The 25084-nt window shown below is 40.1% G+C and overlaps 1 protein-coding gene across 4 annotated transcripts in view; it reads right to left on the bottom strand.

The window, feature by feature from the left end:
* gcgra (glucagon receptor a) overlaps nt 1–25084 on the bottom strand; it is a 75282-nt gene that overhangs the window by 26944 nt on the left and 23254 nt on the right. Inside the window, exon 1 of one of the 4 annotated variants that reach the window (XM_046835485.1) lies at nt 20371–20390. The exons of 2 other annotated variants lie outside the window; for them this stretch is intronic. The gene's annotated coding sequence lies outside the window, so the exon portion shown is untranslated. Of the gene's footprint in view, nt 1–20370; nt 20391–25084 lie in introns of those variants that run through there. One more of the 4 variants, XM_046835487.1, reaches the window with a different exon arrangement.

Consider the following 25084-nt stretch of genomic DNA (forward strand, 5'->3'; position numbering starts at 1 on the left):
GCTTGTGTTCTTTTCATGTTTCAGCTTTAAAGGGCGAAGGCATGTTTCCTCCTGACATAAGTGATGTATTGATGTACACGTTGAAATGTACTAAAGCAAAAGTTTCCCAATTTGAAATAGATTTTTCTCTATTATATCATGATGCAAGGTTGCTTCCAGGCACAAGGAAGAACGATTACATCTCGCAAGTCTCGTTTCACTTCATCGTCTCCCAGTGAAGTTTTAAAGCTCTTTTATTTGTCTTTTTAAACTTTTAATGGTTTCTTTATATGGTTACTATTAACTTTGATTGTATTATATATTGTGCATTACAAAGCCATGACTGCAGGGGCTCTTAAGCCTGCTGGGAGGAATAAATCATATAATTGTAAGTCACTCTGAATAAAAGAGTCTGCAAATGCTGTATATACATACATTATATATGACTGTGCTCAATATCTGGCTGTGTTGTTTGCACTGAAATATGTTTGCACACTTTATGTAGTTTGCATCATCTTGTTAATTCATGTAGTTTGTTTTGTTTTACTGTGCACTGTACTGTATATGGTGGATACTTCCATTGTCATTATGGGGTTTTAGATTAGATTCGATTAGATTCAACTTTATTGTCATTACACATGTACAGGTACAAGGTAACGAAATGCAGTTTGGGTCTAAACAGAGTGCAACACCAGCAAGTGCAGGATATATACTGTTTTACATGATTTACATAAGTTAAATAGAATGGTAATATAGGACTATAAACAGTAATTTTCAGATGTTTATGTACTTTGAATATAATATACAGATGAATATATATGTACTATGAACATGATAATTACAAAATTAACTAATAATAATAATAATTTTGTTTGTAGAATTCTACGGAAAATAAGGAATTTAATCCATTTTGAAATAAGGCTGTAACATAACAAAATGTGGAAAAAGCTCTATGGATGGGGCGGAGTCAGCCTCAAAGAGACCACACCCATCCCATGATGATAGGAAGATGATCAGTCAGAGGGCATTTTGTATTGATTCTAGTGAAGATCAGATCAGATCATTTTAGTGACTTGGTTGTTTGAACGAATCTTTTTTTTTTTGACTCATTTGGTTCATTTCATACCTGCAATCAAAAAAATGTTACATTTCAAATAAGCAGATCCCACAACACATCTACATACACAAACTTTGGCTATAGTTTCATGGAAATATGACGATGCAGCTAAATGTCATGTCGTCTGTTCGTGTCGTTGATTCTTTTATCGTGTAACTCCCGTAATTATTGTAACAATAATGTCAAGATTCGGTAGTAAAAAAAAAAAAAGATCTATTGCATTGTGCGGCGTCTACGGAAATCACGTGATAAAAGAACAAACGACTCGGATCAGAGGACTCATGAGATTAACTAATCCATACTGTTTCCTGTTTCCTTACAGAGATTTTGTGATTTTTTCCTCTTTGAGACGACTCTCGCTTCTGAGTCACATCAAAGACTCGTTCGTAATGAATGAATCATTCATGAACGAAGCATCATTAATTGATTGGCAGTGATACTTCTAGCAAAGGGGATGAGTGAAACCAAGCATTAAGCATTCTTGAGAATGTAGTGAGGGATGACTCAGTAGAAAAGCGCCTGTGTGATTTATCTCCATCGGTGAAGCAGCAGAGGGTGGGGGTGGTGTTTGGGGATAAAATACCCCGGCGCTCCTTCTAAACAGGCTGGAATTTGTAAATTTGTGCAGTAAACTCCAGACTGGATTCTTCTTTAACGCAACACAGTGTCACTGATAAAGCCCAGAATGCTGTTTACAGACTCCCAAGCCACCGTGCTTTGCTACCAGTGGGAAATTAGCCATGTGTGTTTTTGGCAAGTGCTACACTTCTGTGTCTGAAACCTGATGTTCTGATAAACCTCAACTTCTACACCTACCTGCAAACTTTTTTTTTTTCTGAGTGTAGCATTCGTCTATCTAACGCTTGCCTTTTCATCAACATTTATATCCTGAATTGATGGATTTCCATGAAGATACTTGGTGGCAATGCAGGACGCAATAATTATGTACCTCAAAAGAATGTACGCAGTGATGAGTACTTTACTTTACCCTGTGAGAGCAGGGTGATGGTCGTTGACTACATTCATTCAAGGGCTCTCTTTTCCTTTATAGCCCTGAAGAGTAAATGAACTCAGAGTGGAAAACAAAGCTCTTCGCTTTGAGCACATTTATCGACTTATAAATGACAGCCATTAATATAGTCCTGCTATGAGTGGCCTTTAGTTGCGCTAATAACGGGTGAAAAATGCAAACTTCACTTCATCACACATGTTTGGTATAATGTTTGGTATAATGTTTGAGATCATGACATGCGTAGAATATACAAATCGAATGGTTTAAAACGTGTTATAGGGCTGTGTATCAGCAGGTATCCGGCTAGACGATACGGATCACGATACAGGGGGTTACAATATTTTGCAAAACGTTGAATACGGTAAGCAAAGTGATATATTAGGATAATTTTGGAATAGGATATTATTTTAGAAAAGCTGTCATTAAGAACACACCACCATGTGCAAATCTTAGCAAAAACTTTTTTGTTTTCAATCTTAAATGACACTGCTAACCCAGGATCAAAAAAAAAAACACTGAGTATTGAGAAATATTTTTGTTTACAAATTATTGCCCTGTTCGCTTTTCTAAAATATATACAGTCAACCAATAGGTTCCCTGGTGGTCTAGTGGTTAGGATGCGGCGCTCTCACCGCTGCGGCCCAGGTTCGATCCCCGGTCAGGGAACCGACCCCAGCCATTAGGGTTGCACAAGCCTTAGTGCCGGTCCCAAGCCCGGGTAAATGGGGAGGGTTGCGTTAGGAAGGGCATCCAGCGTAAAAACATGTGCCAAATCAAACATGCGAATGGTCCGCTGTGGCGCCCCTAATGGGAGAAGCCGAAAGATTATACAGTCAACCAATGATCATTCGTGGCTCGGAAAAATCGCGGGTTCTCAACATTCGCTGGAATCTGCAGCGGGAACGAATGTTCAGGAACGTTAGGAATAGCATTTTAAACTGTTTTCACTGAGAAATTCATAAAAAAAAAAAAAAAATCTTGTATTTAAGTGACAAATATCTAAGGTACCATAAGGACTGCGGGGTGCGTCCATAATTTTCTGAACTCGTAGGGGGTCTTAGAACGTAACCCCGCGAGTTCAGGGGGACCACTGTTATTACATTTTTTTAAAATATAATATATATGTACAGTATATATAGCATAATATAACAAAGGCAATTTTTACACTTATCCGGATACATTATAAAACGGTGTTTTTGTCTAAAAACTTTCCACCTTCACACTTTTGTTTTCAATCGTTTCCCAAAAGTTGCTTCTCCACGCTGAAAGGTCTGAAAACACTTACGTCGCTGTACTGCACACGAGCAAAACGATTCGACCCGCATCATTTCCGCCTGCTGTTTATTTACTTCGGCTCTTTGAAATGTCGCCACCAATGACTCAAAATGTGTCATTGTTTTCGAATGCTTCCATTTTCACAGTCTACACTGCAGTGCAAAAACGTTTTCAAAAAGTGGCACTTTCACTGACTAAAAAACGGCGGCTCAGTGCGAACTGAAGACCAGAACGGAGAGAAAAATATGCGTTTTCAAATGAAAACGTATCAGTGTGGACTCGGCCTAAAGGTGTTTTTTTTAAGAGTTAGGAGCAGACTCTTAGCGCTGCCAGAAGATCGCTGCTAGACCGGATCTGCACAGCTGTGATTGGTTGTTATGTTGTGAGGCAATAGTTGACATGACAGTACAGCGCCCCCTATTGTGCAACTAAACACATTGAAAAACACGTAAGAGATTCTGACTCTGACATTCATCAGAGATTGTAACGTAACACAGTTTAAATTTAAAATCATATATGTTAAATATGCTCTTAAAATTTTTCAGCAAGTCTGCATATTTGAGTCTGGAAAGGTATGGAAATTTAAAATGAAATATGTATAGGAATCCTGTAACCCTAACCCTTTAAACCTACTCATAACATGAAACCTGTGCCAGCCTTACCTGTATCACACCTCAGTGGCATCAAGTGTATAGACTTGACTATTATTTCTTCTGTAAAGGTGCAGAATGTGATTAGGCAACGGAAGACAGGCTGTAAGTATGTGGCAGCTGTGTGGTTTTATGTGTGTGGCAGCGTGAGTGCAAAAAAAAAGAGTGCAACAGCAATTTTTTTATATAATTTTAACATATTTCCCGCCTTATATATTAACTATAAACTATATATTATAATAAATACTGCATTCGGCACAAGTCAGTCAACGCAAAACAGCAGCACCCGAGGAAACAGGTGGACGTTAACGCTAACGCTAAGTTTAGAGATAAGTAGACTGCTATCTATTTAGCAGTCAGGATATACGGTCAAAATAAAACAACTGCCATTAATCTTGTAAAAGTTTTTTTTAAACATCGTTATTGCGTTTTTGGGAATCGATACAGTATCGCCAAACAAAATATAGCATTACTCACGTGTTTCGATATTGTTTTACACCTCTACTACATGTTATGTACATGTTATACCGCACATCTGGTCGATTTGTATATCAAAGAACTGCTTTGATGAATCATAAACTTGAGAATCGCTTTCTCAAACTCCCGCACCTGAAATTTGAGAGAAAAACAACCGTCCCTGAGGCTGATAACGTGAATGGTGTGCTGACCTCACTGCTCGTGCAGCCCATGATCTAATAAGGGGGTGAAGCAGAGTTCAGAGATGTTGAGCTGCCTGTTCCAGCATGCCAGCCGAGCACCTCTGAACGCTACAGAAAATAAATGACGACTCGCCTGAGGTAAACTGACTCAGGATCAGCGTCTTCCACACACTGAAAACAAGCCACGGCATGTGTCTGAACTGGGCGACGGTTAAAAAATGTTTTTATCTCCCTTACACATAACTATTTCGTCACAAAAACCTGTTCTAATTGCATGAAGATAATGCTGACCAGTGATATCTATAGTATAGCATCGCTTCTTGCAACATTACAACACCAAAATACAAAAACTTGATCTTACATCGCTTACACTTACATTTCTAAACAGTTCCTCAGCTAAATACAGCTACCTGATAATATACCATGTGTAGAAAGAAGTATTGGGACACCAGATTTTTCAGATATGTAGTTCTGCAACATTTAACAAGCCGCGTAATATTTAACCTCATACATTTTTTTACATAAACCATCTGAAAAAAGTTTTCCTGATTCAGGAAATTCTTAGCTAGCATTAGTGGAACCCAATGTGGCCTCCAACTGTATTTTATCTGTCTTTTATGCATTCTGAGTTCCTTTTCTGTCATATAAAGTGGTTATTTATGTTACCATAAACTTCTGGGTCACTCTTTTCTGACCTCTCTCCTCAGCAAGGAGTTTCTGCTCACAGACCTACCATACACCAAATGTTTGTATATGTTATTTTCACATAGCAGAAGCATTTTTAACTGGACTGATGCAACCAAAATTGAACAGTTTGGCCTCAATTCTAAATGTTATGTCTGGAGGAAACCAGGCAGTCCCTCATCACCTGCCTAAAACCATTTCAAAAGTGAAGCGTGATGGTGGCGTCCCATCTGAATAGGGTTATCAGATATTGCTATTTTATATGTCATAATCTGTAGACTTACAAACCCAAGACCTCACACAAACTTGTGCTTAATTACATAGATCGTGCCATAGACTTATGTATTAAGTGATTCTCATTTGAACTTTGCGAAGTTTGTCCTAATTCATCTGTCGATACTGAGTCTGTTTATTCTCTGATTGCTGGTCTGGTTCTGGCATTTTTTTCTTTATTGATGTCATGTATTAATTATCCTGTTTGCTGAAGTCCTGACCTCTGAGCCTGTTACTGATTCTGATTAGTGAGCCTGAATCATGTTTTGGAGTTGTTTGCCCTTTATTTATTGAAGCTGAAAAAATTATTCACAAAACTGTAAGTCATTTCCTAATTGTCTCATCAACACACTACAGTGTGTAGGCCTCCGTCGCTGCTCCACACTCTGAAACACTCAAAATGAACCAGTGCATGATTAAAAACAGGAAGCAACTCTCAGAGCTTTAGTCATGCCCGGCTTCTAAAGGTCCTTGAGCCAGGCTTAGGATTGCACATTGAGGACACTTGGAAGTTCACTGAACCGCACTTTGATTGTTATTGGTACATTAAGTCACATACAAATCGATCATTGGCAATATTGAAATCCCCCATTGGACATCAACATTTCTGAGAATTCTGTCAGTTCTTAGCCAGCTGGGAAGTCCAGTTCCAGCATCCACCACAAAAGGCAAATATGGCTGTCATAAATATAAATTCCAGCTGCACACCACACCACACCACACCACACCACACCACACACTTTGCCAACGCTAATTAAACACATTCTCACTATTATATGTCTGTTGGGCAAGTAAAATCTTACAGTGACTTCACCAAGCCTAATTACTTTTATCCCTGATCTGTTTTTGTTATTGTCTTCAATCTCATTTTGCCCTTTTAAAGTCTGCTTCAACATCACATGAACATAGACTGGTTCTTACCCACGCTATGCCCTCATCATTTGGATTTGTTTGTTGCTTTATTAAAGACCCTGAACTGCAGTTGTATTTACCTTCCTTAGTATTACATGACAGATTTCATATACTGTAGAATTATCTAGAGCAACCTTACGTCCAATTCACAGCCTTATGTCCAATTTACAGCCTTACTGTATGTCCAATTCACAGCCTTACATCCAATTTACAGCCTTACAACAAACCTAATAGTGGAGTTGTAAGCGACTCTATTTAAATAATCAACAAAAGAAGTCTCTAATGCTGGCTATTTCTGCAATCGTGATTAACAAAACACACAAATAATGTTTTTAACTGCTCGCATTACTTCCTGTTTTAAAACCATATACCCTTCCACAAGACTGCACATCACTATAGATTACCTGTTACTAACATGTATGCAAGTATCTGCTTTGGGCATAACCAATGCTGGACCGTAATGAAGTACATGTAATTTTTGCTGTACTTAAGTAGCTGTTTTAAATGTCTGTACTTTACTGAAGTATTTCCAAATATCTTTATATATATATATAATATTACATTTTTGCTTAACTACATTTTGCGAAACCGCGAGTGGCTAAAACGTAGCAAACACACAGCAAATCACCAATCAGGTTTGAGCGCACGCTCTGTTTCGAACATAGCTATAATAAATCATAGTACTTTGAATACTAAAAGACAATTGAAGTTGAATAATTTTGTGCACTTACTCATGTAAAAGTTTACAGGGAGCACTTTTACTTTTACTGGAATATAATTTTTCTCGAGTGTATCTCTTCTTTACCTACATGGTACTTCATCCACCACTGTACATAACCAATGGCCTCTTTGAAAGGGCTTTCCCAGCATCATGTTATAAATGTTGTAAATGACATGTTGTAAATAACTGGATAAGTAGATAAAAGTCTAACAGACAGAAAGTCTGACACGATTACTTTATGACCGCTGTGTAACAACAAGTGATCTCCCTCAAGGGTTCCCTCGAGATCTGAGTGTGTATCAATCAATCTAAAGTGAAAAAAAAAATGTCCTGAAAAAGTGCCATAACCATGTAGTTATCTTTCTAAAAACCTTTTTACTGGAGCTTTTGTACCTCAGCATGTTGAGACAGAATGAACACGATTGTCTCAGCGAGAAAATTAGGGTCGGAATGGTATGAAATTTTTGCATTTGGCTGCAACTACACCTGGCAGCTATTTGGGGTCATTTCATGCCACAGAATTTTAGTTCTCAGTGTGTTTTTAAAATTTTTTTTAGACACATGGCTGGATCATTAAGTCGAGCTGAATTCCAGAGTAGAAGAGCTGACGTTCAAGGGCAGACCCTTTTTGTTTCCGCATAATTACCCAAGTGTTTAAAGAAATTTTCTTGGCTTGTTAAATGAACTTGTTTATAAACAAGCTTTCATATTTTTCCACTCGGCTGATCGACAAAGACAAAATGGATGACTGAACACCCAGGACTGATTGAAGAACTCAGAATGCCCGGCTTATCATTTTCCTACGTTAAAAAAAAGTCTGTGTTGTTAAAAAGAAAGTGAAGAGTTTGACCGGAGAGCCAGTGTTTACCTTCATTAGCATATATAGAGACTGTGAAGACTTGCAGAAACATTACGGTGGAAATGTAACAGGCAAGGTATATGCGGACGAATGACGCAACTGGTTTGTTTCAACAGTAACGATCTCAGTAAGGTAAGCTGACATCCTGGACGGAAATAAATGTACTCTCAGGATAATAAGGTCACGCCGGCAACCTGGTTTACGTTTGATGTAAAGAGACATCATGACAGAATCCATTATAACAGCTCGACTGAATGCTGTCATAGCTGTAAGCACCACTCATTGCAAATCAATACGCAAGTCCTACAAAGCTACACTTGCACTATACGGAAAAACGAATTGGGACTCTTCACCTGCCCAGATGTGTTTGGGTCTTTGCCAATCTACCACACAATTGTATAGGAGATGAGATGCGCTAGCATGAGATTTTCCCTTTTGAATTTTATTTGAATTAGGGGAAAGTAGAAGTAGAAGGTCAGATACTCATGTTTTAAAAGACTCTGGGTAAAGTTGAAGTTCTGACTGCACTTTTTCACTCAAGTTAAAGTAAAGAAGTTTGGGCTCTGACATGAACTTAAGTAAAGGTTAACCATTACAACTACCTGTTTTTAAACCGCGGTAAAGCAGGGGATTACTGTATGTATGTATATATTATATATAAAAATGTGTGTGGACTAAAGTTTGTGGACACCCAAGCATAAAATCATGTGTTTTTTTAACATCTGATTTACATTTAGTCCCATTTGCAGTTATTATTGTTGATATTCTCCACTCTTCTGGAAAGATGTTCCACTAGATTTTTCTGGATTGTTGTGCTAGTTTAGCTACAAGGGTGTTAAGTGTAAAAAAGTGCAGCAATGATGAAATTTGTTTGAAATTCATTTAGCCACAAGAGCTTCAGCAAAGTCAGGAGGTTCAAGTTTATTTCTATAGCACTTTTCACTTTGGACATTGTCTCAAAGCAGCTTTGCAGAATGTTATTAGTAAAAAACAACAACAGCAAAAAATTATTTATATAAAAGAGAATTATGTGTATTTATTCCTCATTAAACCTGGAGTGACTAAGGTAAAGAAAAACTCCCTTAGATGGTATGAGGAAGAAACCTTGAAAGGAACCAGACTTAATAGAGGAACCCATCCTCATTTGGCTGATATCAAGAGTGTGATTATAAATCATTAAAACAATAAAAAACCTCAGAGGGGAGAAAAACCAAGAGCACGGGAGTGTGTGATGAGTAATACGTAATGAGTAATGTACAGAAATGTCATTTCTACAGTCTTTTACAGTCAATTGAAGTTGTGGAACCAGGAGCTCCTAAGTAGATGAGGTCAACTCATCAATTAATCAACTCAAAAGTGTTCGATAGGGCTGAGGATCAGAGCATCTCAAGCAGGAGATCTTCCATTCCAAACCATGTAAAGCATATCTTCATGGAGCTGGCTTTGTGCACAGGGGCTTTGTCATGCTGGAACAGGTTTAGGGTCTACTTGATCAATTGAAAGGGAAATTTCATACCAACAAATCCAGAGATGTCCTGTACAATTGTGTGGCTCCAACTGTTTGCTAGCAGTTTTGGGGAAGAACCAAAACAAATACAGTAGCAGGACACATTAAGCAGGTGTCCCAATACTTTTGTCTATAAATTATATATTGGAAGCTGGTTATTATCTCTAAAATCCTGTCAAGCTCTAGAGTTGTTTTCTAGCCTGTAACCATGTTAGCATGTGAGCGTGCTAGTCCAGGGTTCGTCCCACTGCTATAATGTCTCACTCTTACACAAGACGCGAAGCCTCCAGGGATTCCAGGGACCAAATCTTTCTCATTAAAGTTCTCCCCACACTCTTAACACTGTTAGCATGTTTTAAACCTAGTTAAACTAGCACACAAACAATCAATATTCTCTTGCTGTTTTTTTTTTTCTTTAAGGTTTAGTGCATATTAAAGGAACTCCATGCACTTAAAAAAAAAGAAGAAAAAAGCGTCTGGAGTTTACTCAGTCCGTATTCGTTTATCAACATTCGTGTTGGTCTTTCCATTAACCTCATTAAATCCTCGCTCTTCTTAAAGGTAAATTATGAACAACGGGCCTAGCGTGGATTAATTACATGAGCCAGTGTGTTTATGTGACAGTGAGCAAGCAACGAGCTGCAGAGCGACAGGGACTGAGAGGGGAACGTATTGTCTAAGCATGAATAAATATCACCTGCAAAACCTCCGAGCCAAGTGCAAAGCAAACCACGGCTGTTTATTCTCATCGTGCGGAGCGGCCTCGCTCAATATCCAGGTGCTCGAAAGTTAGTGCTCCTGTAGAGGCTGTCAAAAGTCATATCGTTTTGCCAAGCTTTTTTCAGGGGGAAAGTAGCTAATGTATGCGTTTTATATATATATATACATTTGAACTAGGAAACTCAAAACTGTTCCAGCATGACAACGCTTCTATACCCTGTACTTGGTTTAAAGTAGAAGGCCTGCTATAAAGCTTTGATCTCAACTCATTGGAATGAACTGTAGAACAATTGACCCCTCACCTCACCTACACCAATACCTGGAACATCTTCCCAGAAGGGTGGAGGTTATTATAACAGCAAATTGAGATTAATGTTGAATGGGATGTTTATAAAGGACATCTCATAGTCTGGTGTCCACATAATGTTTTTATTTATATAGTATTTCTTTCTTTTTTTAAGTTTACTACAAAAGAAATCACAAAGGTTGGATGTTTATTGAATGTTGATGATCATTTGCATGTGAAGATCTGGAGAATATGGAGTTTTGTTTCAATACCTTGAAAAGTTGAGAGATTTTTCACCATTTCAGCATCAAAACTGTTTCTTGACATGTTTAAGCTTTGCTAATAAACCTGAAAACATTGTTCAGTTTAACGCTGATAAGCTACTAAGAGCTGATGAGTACTTAGAATCATTATAAAGTGATCTTTGTGTACATCCGTGAATTTCCCGTTACTAGCTTTTCTCAGGAAAGAAAATTCTCAGGAGTCCATTTGTTTCAAAAGCTCATTTTTAAAACATTGATTGTTAATTCTTAGGAATGTACACAAAATTCAATCATTTCGATACAGAACTTCAGCAAAAATGAAGCAGAGGTACTGAAGAGTTGGAGAATAGACCAAGGAAACAGTTATGTGTGGGAAAACTCGCAGTTACTGTATTAGAGAAAATATGATCAAGAAATTATTTTAAAACAAGGAGCAAACAATCATGTGAGACAAAACAATAGTGATCATCGATTAGTCATTATAAGCAATAGTGATCAGTGACTGTTTGTTGTAAGCAATAGTGTTGAGTGATTGGTTGTTATAAACGATAGTGACCAGTGATTGGTTGTTGTAAGCAATTTTGATCAGTGATTGGTCGTTTTTAAGGAATAGTGATTTGTGATTGGTGATTATAAACAATAGTGATCATTTATTGGTTGTTATAAACGACAGTGATCAGCGATTGGTTGTTATAAACAATAGTGACTAGTGATTGGTTGTTGTAAGCAATATTGATCAGTGATTGGTCGTTTTTAAGAAATAGTGATTTGTGATTGGTGATTATAAACAATAGTGATCATTTATTGGTTGTTATAAACGACAGTGATCAGTGATTGGTTGTTATAAACAATAGTGACTAGTGGTTGGTTGTTGTAAGCAATATTGATCAGTGACTGGTCTTTATAAGCAATAGTGGTTGGTCGTTATAAACTACAGTGATCAGCAATTGGTCGTTATAAAAAATATTGATCAGTGATGGGTTGTTATAAACAATAGTGATCAGTGATTGGTTGTTGTAAGCAATATTGATCAGTGATTGGTCGCATTAAGAAATAGTGATCTGTGATTGGTCTTTATAAGCAATAGTGGTTGGTCGTTATAAACAATAGTGATCAGTGATTGGTTGTTGTAAGCAATAATGATCAGTGATTGGTCATTATAAGCAATTAGCAATAGTGATCTGTGATTGGTGATTATAAACAATAGTGATAATTTATTGGTTGTTGTAAACTACAGTGATCAGTGATTGGTCGTTAAAAAGCAATAATAATCAGTGATAAAGTGTTAAGAACAAAGGTGGCTAATGACAGTATGGAAAGAAATCTATGCAGGGTTTCCAAAACTACTGCTTTATAAATCTCTCTCTCTCTCTCTCTCTCTCTCTCTCTCTCTCTCACTCTCTGTCCACATGTCTTTGATGTGTTGTGATTTGCAGCTGAGAGGACAGGCCTGCTGTCTTTGCTCCACCGCACCACATCATTACGTTCGAGTGGCTCTCCTCCTGTTTCAGCCCTGGGAACTGAAAATAAGGCAGCCGCTTTGTGCCCAGAGGTGACGGTGATTACAGCGGTTCATCGTTTCATCATAACACTCAAATGAGAGAGACTGAGCATTTTTGTAGCATCGATAAAATCGTTGAAGTGCCGAAAAACCTCAAGAAAACTCCGTTTTGTAATATATCCATGATACAGGTGTCACTTGGATCTTAGTTTGAGGTTTTTTTATTTGCTATAAATGTAGCCGTTTCCTTATAAAGCCAGGTGCACACACTGTGCACAGTGTTTCTGCAGCGTCTTAAAATGTCTGACATTTAAAAATAAAATAAAATGAACTTTAAACAGGTCTTAATTTTCCAATGTCCCTGCAACGCTGCCTCTAATGCTCACAGAAATGATCCCACTGCCCTTTAGAATGTTTTTGTTTGTTAGTTTCCGTGGTGTTGTAGTTTTCACTTTCACAAGTCCAAATATAATTTGCTGTATTACGACTACAAACGAGACCAACATGCAACAGCCAATCAGCCTTCTGTTATTGGAGAGAATCTCTCTTGGATCGTACCACAGACATGAAAGGGATTTATTTTTCAGCTATGTGGAAGTGCAAGGTTAGTAATACCTAGCTTGAAAAAAATAGACTTAGGGCTCGGGTAAGGCCGGTTGCTAACAACGTATTTGTGTGTTTTTAATGTTGTGACATATATCTTACATTTCATTCTTAATGGTCGGATTTAATTCATGATATCGATCCTAAAAGATTCATAGAATCCAAGGCTAAAATCTGTAGTCTTTGATCACTGGTTTGTTTACCGACATCCGATTAACGCACATCGCTAGTATTCTCTTTCCTCCGATTAAATCCTGCCAAGTTTCAGACTCTTTCCCGCAGTGTGACTCCTCCTGCGACAACCGTCAAACCGAGAATCAACAGGAGCGCCGATCCTGATGAGGCGATTAGCGCGCTAACTTCAAACCAATTCAGGGAAAATGTGGAAATGAATCAGTACAGCAAGAAGAGAAACTTAATTATGGAGGGAGTTATGGAGAGAAAAGTAGTGTTTGTATGATGTATTTATAATTAGAGCATATGATTAACAACATTATTAATGCGACGTTCATTTATGCTATTACGCTGTTTTCTGCTAGCTACTTTGGACGAGATTTTTTTCTTGCATGCATCTGTTTTTTGACTGTTGTACAGTCTGACATTTTGACGACTGACATCCTACAGTGTCACACGGCAATCATGTTTGTACACTCTGACAAGCAAAAATCGCAAATGACTATTAAAAATCGCACAGTGTGCACCCGGAATTAGGACCAAAGTGGCTTAGCTCCGCCTTCTTTTACATTACATAAAGCATTAATTGTACAGTATGTACCCAGATTATAGAGGTTTTTCTTTTTCTTTTTGAATGTAAGAGGATAAACAGAGGCCAACATGATGCATGATGGGTAGCAGGCAACTTAGCTGGTTTTCTCCTCTATTTTATAAAACCTCCAATAGGCAAATACACATACGCTGCCTCCGGGACAGTAATGTTTTTTCCGTTTTGTTTTGTTTTGTTTTGTTTTTATTAAGCACATCTTTCTTTAGTTCTCTGAATTCCTCATCCTGTTTCCTTGGAGGCAGAAGGTACCTTATCTTTCGAGACAGGACACTGCCTGGTTATTCATGCGTAACAACAAAGTCTGCTAATGAAAAGTGAAAGGCGAAAGAGACGAGACCTGAGAACCGGAGAAACTGAGAGAACTCTCCGTTTCTAATCAGAGACAGACACCGAGTACGCGACAGCTGTTCATGACGTGTCGAGAGCCGGCGCGCATTAACAGTAAGTACAGGTTGGTGCACGTGAGGCAGCTCCTCTCCGAAGAAGTGATTGAAAACGCACCTGCTGTCACCTCTGGGATTTACTGATGTGCAGGGTGCAGTGTGTGCTGATCAGCGGTCTCTCATGTAACACCATATTGTATGACGTGACAGTCACCGTTAACACGTGAATTTAGGGTGCAGGCTGATTTAAAGTCTTAGCCTCCTTTTGCGATTGCTAGTCTGAGTGTTTTGTTTATTTCATACTACACAATGGTAAATTCAACAACAACAAAAAAACCTTATATACTACGTAGCCAGCGATAGAACGCATCCAAATTCATTATGTAACCAGCAAACTGAGGTTTTTGGATAAAATTTTTGCCCATAAAATCTGCAAACTACATCAGGTTTTCACTCTCGGGGCACTTTCAGGACTAGATCAGATCTTCAGTCTCAGGGTATATTTGGTGTAGACAAAACTGGTACATGAGCGATAAAGCAGATCCTCTACCTCAGAACAACTAAGGGCTAGAGAAGATCTCCAGGCTTGTGGTTCATCAGGGCAAGGTAGGATCTTTAACCTTAGAAAAATCAGATCCTCAACCTCAGAACAACTGAGGGCTAGAGCAGATCTCCAGGCTTGTGCTGCATGTGTGGGGATCTTCAACCTTAGAAGAACCACATCAGGATTTTAACCCCAGTGTACTTAAAGACTAGATCAGATCTTCAAACTCAGGATATTCTAAGGATATAGATCAGACATGTAACCTCAGGATGCCTGATAGCCCAGATATGATTTAGCCCCGAATTTTAGTGCATCATATGAAGCAAAATAACAAATGTTTACCTTTCAGAGACGCCCAACAAATGTGTTCACAGGAACTTTACCAGAGTGCATTTGATAGTGGTGGCTTTTAATCAAGCCCTCAGGGTATTAACACACACACACACACACGTGACACGTTATAATTATTATCGATTGATGAATTCAATGAACGTAATTATACTGTATTACATGGCTCAGGCATGCCAAAGCCTGGAGACGCCCATTGCACCGCATGAGCGGATTTTGCAAACCCCAGGCGGCACGAGGAATACAGAGGAATACATCACGGCTCAGCGTATGTTATTGGGTTTTTTAATGAAGGTCAGCAAGTCAACAGTGTAAATGGGCTTCCATCAACAAGGCTGCTCGTGAAGCAGCCGATCGTTTAAATCAGCTTTGGAATGTGCTGGAAAGCAGCTCGAGGACACGTTAATTACAAAATGACTCGAGGCAACGCTGGAGGACTTGTACTTCTCGACATGTTTCTGTAAAGGCTTCGCTTTTAAGGCAAAGAGAAAGCATACGTTCATAAAATGCCCTGAAAGGTGCAAAACGGCTTTCTTAGATAAATTCTATTCATTTTCAGACAGTTGGATAGGAGTGTCAGTATTAACAAGTGCCAAAAAACATAGGTTTATAGTCAGTTTGAATATAACTTTGAACCCCAGATCAGCACAGCTAAAGGCTAAATCAGATACCTAACCTCAAGACACTTGTGGACCACATCAGCTTTGAAGGCTAGGTCAGATCCTTAATCTCAGGGTACATTTTAGGTAGACCAGACTTTCACTTTGTGATACATGACTGATCAGATTTGCAACCTTCAGGGAACTTCAGGTATAGATTAGATTTTTAACTCTGAACACATGAATGATAGATCTTTATTCTTAGGGCTACTTGAGGGATAGATAAGATATGCAGCTGAATGATATATTTATTAGCCAGCCAACTGTGCATCTGAGAGCTTCATGACTTCTTCCATGTTTTTGTTTTTTTGCGCCAAACCTTAACTCACGATCTCCAGCTTTCCTCAAAAAGAAGAATGACTGATTCGTTCATTATTTCCTGGACGTGCATGAGCAAAGCATCGCAAATTTTCTGTAGGTCATTCACAGGAAACAGACCTGATTAGTTTACCTCTCGACTCTTCTCATCACTAGTATGCGGGCGAATAGCACTTCGTGAACTGAGACCTTCTCTTTTCTGAATAAAGCTTTTGATGGATGCACATCATGTTTGCGACCCGAACAAAAAGTCACCAAATCAGGGACCACAAAGTTACCGAATTACACGGAACAAGAAGTTCCTGAGGTGATTGACGATTGCATCGCCTCATCAGTCCGAGACAAAAAACTAGATTACATTTGGAAGAACAGAAGAAGTAGTAGTCCTGGTGGAAAAGGCTCATGTAGTGGTCTGAATTTGCAAGTAAGACATCACACTGAGTGTGTGTGTGTGTGAAAGCAAATGTCACAGTAATCCCTTACTCTACAGCACACAAGAAACGTGAAGTAAATCAAACCAGCACCTGCTGCTGGGAAGCCCTCGGCTGGGGCCCACTGTCCCAGTTCTTATTCGCGTACCTAGAACCCTACACAGCAGGAAAGTACGAAAGGCCAAAACAAATCAACTACAACAGCAACGAACTCTGAATCGAACAAAAAAAATCACTTTATAAGACACAGGGAAGCAAAGTGAGATGTGAAGAACGTACAAAAAACAGACATCTCTCGTCCCATTAGCTGAGATAATTTTAGATATCAGGTCATGTAATGGAGGCAGCTCGTATACAAACGAGCAGCATTTTTTTATCAATCGGATTAAGAAAAAAAGCAGGGGCTTCACTTGTCCCAAAACAAAACGGGACATTATGTTGATAAACAAGATGGTCTGACGAGGAAATCAATACAAGACTAGAGTTACCTCAGACAGTTGCTAAAAAACGTAAATATTTTTTATTGATAGTGTGCTTCTGATACGTCTTTTAGGCTTGTGTTTAGGATTTACAGCAAGGACACTAGAAGAGTTACAGCTTATATAATCCTACACAACACTGAAAGACTATTTTTAACCTACACTAGCTAGACTGGTCAACATATCATGATAAACTTGAGAGCGTGAAAACGAGCTGCGGTTATTTATTTATCTGCTTTTACAATATCACCAGATCTGGAGAATCTGAGGGTTGAGAATTTACATACGCCGTCCCCGTGTGCCATAACAGTCCTCTAATGCAAATCAGCCAGGACACTATATACAAAAGAGTATTAGTACTAATAAACTGCACCAGTGGTGTTGTTGAATTCTCTATTCTGATTGGTCAGAAGATGCTGATTCACAATGACTACACTAAAATTTGAAAAACCCAAAAGTTGCTCATACACACTGAAAGGTCTAAAAACGCTCATGACGCTGTACTGCGCATGAACAAAATGTAAGACGTTTACATTCTGGCTCTTTGAAACGTCGTGGCAATGACTAAAAATGCGGCATCGTTTTCGGAAGCCTCTTTTTTCACAGTCCACACCGCGACGTGAAAACTGTTTTTATATCTACCCACTTTGGAAAGCGTTCAAAAAAAAGCTACGTTTTCGTTGCTTAAAACAAAAAGCAAAAATAAAATGCGTTTTTTTTTCTTATACAGTACATATTTTTCAAAGCGACTTACAATTATTAGTTGAGGGTTAAGGGCCTTTCTCAAGGGCCCAGCAGTGGCAGGATTAACGGTGGTGGGATTTTAACTCGCAACCTTCTTATCAGAAGTCCAACATCCGAACCACTGAGCTACTTCTACTCCTTCAATCTAATACAGTATTATTAATAGAAGGCAAACCCATGTTTTATATGAATTTGGAGCTTATAGTTTCTATAGTAACAGCTGAATCGCAGGAACGTGTATGGCGGATGTACATAACATTAGCAACGTGTTCTCATTAACACAAATTGGTGCTGTGGTGAGATTACGTACAGGGATTGCGTTTATTTAATAAGGCTTCTGTAATCTCCAGTGATATAATAATAGTCAGTAGGTTTTCCACCACAGAAAAAAGTCCTCAAGAGAGTTATTTTGTTGCATGTTATGCTTTTTTTTTTTTTGCCATAATTCCAACAATATAACAAGTTTCCATATATTGTTCATCAAATGTAACTGAAAACTGATAAAAAGTGCTGCACACTGATCAGATTTAGCAAATAAATCCAGTATAATAAACAATACAATAAAACACTTCAAAATCATGAACTTTTCCAATGACCAAATTTGATCCATTTATTGTTACATTTACTCTCATGGACTGTCTGTGAAACAAGTTATTACATATATACACCGTATTTTTCGGACTATAAGCCGCTACTCTTTTCCCACGTTTTGAACCCCGCGGCTTAAACAACGAAGCGGCTAATTTATGAATTTTTCCTGGGGTTTTCCCGGTTTCACAAACTTCAAGAAAAAAACTGAGCCCCATAACATTAGACCAATGAAATTTCCGAACGGAAACGAAAAAACGCACCTCACCTGTGTTCTGAGCTGCACGGCATCGGGAGAAAAACTTCCATCAGGTGATTTTTAAACGTATGACGATGCCAAAAGATAAACTCCCGAGAGAAATAGTTGTAAAAGGAAGGAGGAAGACAGTGAACAATGACTTTCTTGGTAGGCTACTGTTTAGATATAAGCCGCTGTAACGCGTTGAGTCTGGGTGAAGGGAGAGCTCGCTAACTCCACTTGCAACAGAAATCATATAAGCACAGACAGGTTTCCAAAACTCGTGCTTTTTTATTTTTCTTGGCAACAGCGTTACGGGTTAGTCAAAGAAACTTAGAAATGAACATCAGAAAATAATAAGGACATAATCCTCATCTTGAACACATGGAGTAATAGCGGAAAAATGCTGTGCCAGGCTATTCCCAAAATACCGCTATGCTCCTAAAGGAAGCGCAACATATTTCACCCGTTACACCGTGTGTAACGTGTCTTTCATTAAAGCCTGTGTAAAGTACATGAGTGTAGACACCTGCGGCTTATAGGCAGGTGCAGCTTATTTATGTTAAAAAAAAATATTTGTAAAATTCAGTTTATATATGGGTGCGCTTTATAGTCCGGAAATTACGGTATATAAACAAAAGATCGTGGACACATGAACGTAAGATTGCTATGTGCATTTTGAATATTCCATTCCTTATTTAATCCCCATTTGCTATTAATGATGAATAATAAATAATAAACTCCACTATTCTGGGAAGGTGTTTCAAAAGACCTTTTAGAGATTGGTGCTCATTTAGCCACAAAGATGTTGGGAAAGTCAGGTACTGAGGAAGGCGAGGTGAGGAGGCCTGGGAGGAATGATTCCATATTCACTCAAAAGGTGTTCACTAGGGTTGGAGCGCTATAGCAGGAGATCTTCCACTCCAAAGCAAAACGGTCACTCCCTCATCAACCTTCTTCTCCCGTGTTCATTAATGTTCGACAAAAGATCTCCTTAAAGGATACTGATAGAAATTATAACAGCAGGCCAATGCTAACAGTAGTTATGCTAGCATTGGATAAAGGAAATTAACCACCCCCTTGTGACCAATCAAAATTGTTCTTTTTGTTCTTCAGTTTCCTGAAACCAGGCTTCAACCAACCAGGGTCACTTTGTGTGTTTACAGCAGCCCAAGACTAATCGAGTCGCTTCATAAACAGACCTTTACAGCTGTGGCATGTTTATCGTATGCTTCTAGCCTGACACAACACACACACCACATGCAACACCGAGGCCATGCCTTCGACCTTGATCTTGCAGTTGGAGAAGCGGAGGACGAGCCGCCAGAGCAGCTTGCAGCACCCTGATCCAAAGCAGAGCATTCATGCGTGAGCCACAGGAACATTGAGCTTAATAGCTCACGAGCCGTTTGTTTTATTACGCAGGGACACACACATGAGCGTTGCCTCACGGCCTGAGAGACAGGGACATGGGGGGAAGACAAAAAAAGATGTAGAGAGGAAAAGTAAAGGATGATCAAACCATGAAAAACAGATGTGAAGGAAATGGAAAGCGATGAGACACGAGGAATGAGTGAGAAAAAAGTGAGAGGGGAAGAGGACAATTTAGACATGAGAGGTAGAGAGAAATATGAAGAGATAGACAGAGGCAGGAAAAAGGAAGGGACACAGTGAGAAAGTTTTACGAATCCAGAGAGGGAGAGAGAGAAAAACAGAATGAAGTTGGGAAAAGAAGCAGAGAGTGATAGAGTGGGTAAAAAAAAAAGAAGGAAGCAGGCAGCTCCAGCACTGTTTCAGAATCCACTGTGACTTTTCCAAGTGCACACGATTTACCTGGGTCTAGTTCGGCCAAGCAGGGCCTCTCCCGCTCCGGTTCAACCAAGCAAGGCTTCTCCCGCTCCAGTTCAACCAAGCAAGGCTTCTCCCGCTCCGGTTTGGCCGAGCAAGGCTTCTCCCGCTCCGGTTCGTCTGAGCAAGACTTCTCCCGGTCTCGTTAGGCCGAGCAAGGCTTCTCCCAGTCTGGTTCGGCCGAACAAGGCTTCTCCCGGTCCGGTTCAACCGAGCAAGGCTTCTCCCGGTCCGGTTTGGTCGAGCAATGCTTCTCCTGCGCCGGTTCGGCCGAGCAAGGCTTCTCCCGGTCTCTTTCGGCCGAGCAAGGCTTCTCCCGGTCCGGTTTGGCCAAACCTGGGCTTCTGTGTGGTGGGTCTGTCACTAGTGGAGCTCTGGGCTGCAGGCTGAGCTTGGGGCTCAAACTCCCTGGCAGGCCGAGCTGAAGCCGCAGGGGGAATGACTCCAGCAGGTTCAGCTGCTTCCTGCCCTGGTCGCTTGGAAACACCGGGGTCACTCTGTCTTTCGGGACAGGCGTGCACAAGATGCCCTAACTGACCACATTTAAAACATTTTATTTCTGAATCGGTAGAAACAAAGATGTTGTAGTCAAACAGTCCTTAACTTAAAGACCACGTCTAATTCCACAACACCTTTTTTCAAAACCATAAAAAACACCCTCCTAAAAGACACCAAGTTCTTAACTACTGGGGACTTATAGCCGAGGGGGATTTTCTTCGTTGGGGAGACGGTTTGTCCGTACCTAGACAGCTCTTTCAGAATCGCCTTATCACTAATAAAAGGAGGAACATTTGACAGCAATACCTTTTTTGCGGGAGAACTGAGGGGAGACACCAGTATACACTCATTATTAACAACAAGCCTTGCGTTCGGAGACGCCATGCTGAACACTCACTCACACTCACCCACACACACGCTTGCATGCACGCACAGGCACGCTAGTACACAAACACAAACACACACACACCACACACACACTAGATTGTTCCTAGATGTTTAAAGGAAAAAAAATATTGGCCAACCGCTCTCGCACTCTACACGCTATGCTCAACCTTCCCCCACGCATGCGCAGAAAGAGAGAGAGAGAGAGAGAAAGAGAGAGAGAGAGAGAGAGAGAGAGAGAGAGAGAGAGAGAGAGAGAGAGAGAGAGAGAGAGAGAGAAAGAGAAAGAGGAGAAGGAAGATTAAAGGAAGGTACAGACCAGGAGAAGAAAGAGGACATTAAATATGGGAATAGGATGATGGAGAAAGAAAGAAAGAAAGAAAGAAAGAAAGAAAGAAAGAAAGAAAGAAAGAAAGAAAGAAAGAAAGAAAGAAAGAAAGAAACACAGAAAAACAAAAGGAAAAACAGAGTAAAACAGTTAAAAGTATAGAAAAGAGAACGTGAGAGAGGCAGAAAGGAAGGAAGTAGAAAAGGAAGAAAAGGAGTGGTATAAAGAAAGAGAAAATGAGGAAAGTACAGAGAACCCGAATAGGACAAAATCGACAGAAGGACAGAACTAAAAAAAAGAAGGTTATAAGAAATAATAATTAAGTGAGAAAGAATGGAAAGAGAGGAGGAGAGGAAGATGGAAGGAAGGTACAGATGGAAAAGTAGAAAATTTGTGTGATGGCCAAAGAAACGGATAGAAGAATGGGATAAGAAATTGAACAGGGGAGAGGGGAGGGAGAGAGAGAAAGAGAGAGGAGAGAGAAAAAGGGAGAGAAATGACAGAGAGAGAGAGAGAGAGAGAGAGAGAGAGAGAGAGAGAGAGAGAGAAAGAGGAGCTATAGATGAAGGGAAGGTAGAAGAAAAGAGATGAGAAACACAGGGCCAGTGGAAAGAGTAAGAAAGTATAAAGAATGGATGGAGAGAAGCAGGGAGGTGCGAAAAAAGAGAACAGAAGTGTGTATGAAAGAGAAAGAGACAGATTTCCTGCACTCTTTTGTTCTTCTCCCTGTTTTCCAGACGCTTTTAGATTTTGCTGAATACAATCATAACATTTGTGTTTTTATAAATGAATTAGCCAGAGAGAGAAAAAAAAGATTGAGAGAGAAAGAGAGAGAGAGAGATGTGAAGAGACGGATGAAGGAGGTATCTCTGAATCCGTTTATTTAAGTCAGGAACAGCTCTGACTTAAAAAAAAAAAAAAACAACCCACGGAACAAGCGTGTTAAATCGCACTGTAGGGAAACGGCCCCAGTCTTCATTCTTGGCTTGAGCTTCTCAGCACAGCCATCTCACACATGCACAATGTCACAGGAGACGTTCTAAACCTCGAGTGGGTTCTCACTGGGTAATGTACACTGTGTAGTCTCACGTCTCCGCCCAGCTGCTCCGATCTGATCCCATCTTCTCTCTGAAGCTACAGAGAGCTCACAGTTCCTGCTTTAGATGTTCAAAAGAGCAGAAAAACACCTCCATCTGCACTCACTGCCTGAGAGATAAAAATGGTATTCCTGACGTGATTCACACGTTTCACGTGAATAAAATGTTAAAGACACTATTGGGACTTTTCCAGCCATATGTGGTTCTTCCCTAAACTGTCACAGAAAAGCTGGAGGCACTGTACAGGGTGTCTATCGATGCATGAATTTTTTTTCCTTTCACTTGAACTTGGAGACTCAAACCTGTTCCAATCAGAGGTCGACCGAGTGATCAAGACAATATTTGGCATTTTTTTAATTAATCGGCCGACTGTGCTGCAATCAGGCAGATTATTAGGAAGTCGCATCTGACACTCCAAACCACGCGTGTATGTTCTACGCTTGCATGAGAGAACATAACTCTCTTTTACCAGGAGGTGGCAGTACTCTCTATTTAGCATCCAAACAGAAAAACCCGAAAAGCCCTAAGCAAGCAGCTTTAATACTTGCCGCGATCATTAATAACACATTCGGCATCGCCCAGAGAAAACCATGTCGGTAGACCCTACAATGATGACGCCCCTGTGCACAAAGCCAGTTCCATGAAGATCTGCTTTACATGGGTTGGAGTGGAAGATCTCCTGCTATAGAGCTCCAACCCTTTTGAACCTGGTGGCAAACCTCCAGAAGCTCACTCTGAACAAACTAAAGACTCTTTGGAGATATGAAGTATGCAATACTACTCTATAGGTACTCATGATTAACATGAGATTGGTCGAAGAGGTGTGTGTGTGATGCCCCATTTAAAATGGTTGAATCTCTGATCAGTGTCCGGACTGTTGAACTATTGCATGGGTCCTCAACCTGGGGGGGTCCGCGATGCTGAATCACAATCACAACATAGTTCTAATTGTTTTAATGTAATATAACTGTCGTAATATGATTGGTTTCTATTAATATCAGTGGATACGTTTGACACATTTTGTATCAGGGGGTCCCTGCCCCATGTCTCTATCATCTAAGGGGTGTTTAGGTGAAAAAGTTTGAAGACCCCTGAACTAGGGAGCGGATTGAGATCCCTTTTTATCTCACGTTGTCAAACAGAGAACAGGACAATGAGGAAGAGCAAAAACTGCATCCAATCATTTCCCCTGAATTACATGAATGAACTTTTAATACAATGTTACTGACATTTATCACACAATCTACACTGTCATGGCGCAGGATTATAATCACATGCCCACTGTATTTCAAAAACAACAAGAACACATTCCCCCTTTTCCCCTCTGCTGGCGCTCCGTTATCGTGTCACGGAGGCGGCATTTCCCAGCCACAGGCAGGAGTGTGTTAGCGAAGATGAAAGGTTGTGCTGAGGTCGGAGGGAGGGGAAAGGAGGGGGAAGGGCAGCTTGGGGTAATTAAGCAGCTAAAACAGAGGCTATGTCCCATATGGTCTTATTAGCCCCTGTGCACACACACATACACAATTTATCGAAGCGTGACACAAAGAGGACATTAACAGCTCCTCGGAGAATCCCGAGTGCACATCTCAGAAGGTCGAAACCACAACTGCGACAGGCTCATAATGCTTCGCTTTTAGGAAGGGATCAGAATGTACACAGCCTGAGGGGAGAGCTCTAAGCACGGACCCGAGTCTTTCTTAGAAACGTTTTGGTCTGTGACCGCGCCGAGCAAAAAAAAGGCATTCAGCTGACCATGAACGCAGAGGTACTGTTTAATCCACATGGCCGGCGATCCTTAACGGCACTTAAAAGCTGCAAGTGTGGATGTGAAGTTTTTTTCTTCTTCTTGTCTCGCTATGCCATCGAGCCACACTACGTGATTTTACCAAATTGAGTCCGCATTCTAAACTGAGTCCCCATTATGCTGCTATAAAAGGGTGGACATGGACTAATTACATTTACTCCCGTTACTGTAATTGAGTAGTTATTTTGTTGAGTGCTTCTACTTTTTAAAGCAGTTTTTAAAATCTGTAATTTCACTTTTACTTAAGTATTGCGACCATCAGCAGGGTGCGAAAGAACGGCGCCGAGGACGGCACTGCTCAGCACAGCAAACAAGGAGGCGTGGTGTCCTTACAAGACAGACAGATTGGAGCTCAATTGGGGTGTCGGCTCCTCACTGTCTTCAAGCCCGGCGAGGCTTATAAAAGGCAGCCGGGAGGACAGTGAGTTGGAGAACCTTGAATTAATGGCGGCTCTCTTCCTACCGCCGGACCCATGCAATGCTTCCCGAGTGAGGGATGACTCATTGGACACGCGGCAGGAAGACCCTGACCCCTACAAGCCGATGGTGATGTCGGTAGAGTCAGCCCGCCGGTCGGGACCTGAGGCA

Source organism: Silurus meridionalis, chromosome 22, assembly GCF_014805685.1.
Source record: "Silurus meridionalis isolate SWU-2019-XX chromosome 22, ASM1480568v1, whole genome shotgun sequence".
Classification (NCBI taxonomy): Eukaryota; Metazoa; Chordata; class Actinopteri; order Siluriformes; family Siluridae; genus Silurus; species Silurus meridionalis.